Source organism: Sinocyclocheilus rhinocerous, unplaced genomic scaffold (assembly GCF_001515625.1).
Source record: "Sinocyclocheilus rhinocerous isolate Xijiao unplaced genomic scaffold, SAMN03320098_v1.1 scaffold100, whole genome shotgun sequence".
Lineage (NCBI taxonomy): Eukaryota > Metazoa > Chordata > Actinopteri > Cypriniformes > Cyprinidae > Sinocyclocheilus > Sinocyclocheilus rhinocerous.
Genome location: NW_015624543.1, coordinates 402,555 through 403,645, shown reverse-complemented (window position 1 = coordinate 403,645; position 1,091 = coordinate 402,555).

Below are 1,091 nucleotides of genomic sequence, written 5' to 3'. Positions count from 1 at the left end.
AAGGGAAATCAGGTCCGAGAACCATACGTGGCCCTGCCAGAACGGGGCTACTAACAGTAGACTCCGTCTCGGCGCACTCTCTCCAGAACTCCCGGGAGCAGAGCGATCATGGGAAAGGCATACAGATGAAGCCTTGGCCACATCTGTTCCATGGCATCCAGCCCCAGTGGAGCTAGATGAGTCAGAGAGAACCAGAGGGGACAGTACGATGTCATCTGAGTCGCAAACAGGTCCACCTGAGCCTGGCCAAAAACTCTCCATATCTGCTTCACCACCTCGGGGTGAAGCCTCCATTCCCCGGGCCTCGGCCCCTGCCTCGACAGGATGTCTGCTCCCATATTGAGATGCCCAGGAATGTGAACTGCTCTCAGCGAGAGGTCTGGGAGAAAGTGTTTCAGTGCTCGAAACATGGCCAATATTTCCAGGCAATTGATATGCCACGTCAGATGGCGACCACTCCACAGACGGCGGGCAGGGTGGCCACTCATGACCGCACCCCAGGGGTCTCATGTACAGCAGGCCAAGAGTAATCACGTTGGATGCAGCTGCCATCAGACCCAGCAGTCTTTGAAACTGCTTGACAGTGAGTGACTGGCCTTCTTTCACTCTCTTGACTGTAGTGAGGATCGACTCGATCCGAGCAGGAGACAAACGTGCCTGCATCGTGGTCGAATCCCACACCACGCCCAGATAGGTGGTTCTCTGTAATGGAGAAAGCACACTCTTCTTGGCGTTTAGTCTTAACCCCAACTCTCTCATGTGAGCGAGAACAATATCTTGATGTCGAACCGCTACCTGCTCCGAATGAGCTAATATCAACCAATCGTCGATGTAGTTGAGTATGCAGATGCCCTGGAGTCGCAACGGAGCCAGAGCAGCATCCACACACTTTGTGAAAGTGCGGGGTGAGAGTGCAAGGCCGAAAGGAATAACACGATATTGGTAAGCTTTGCCCCCAAAAGCGAACCTCAGGAACTTCCTGTGATGAAGAAAGATCTTTTAGATCGATCGTGACAAACCAGTCCTCGAACCTGATCTGAGACACGACTTGTTTGAGTGTGAGCATTCTGAACTTCAGTCGCATGACTGAG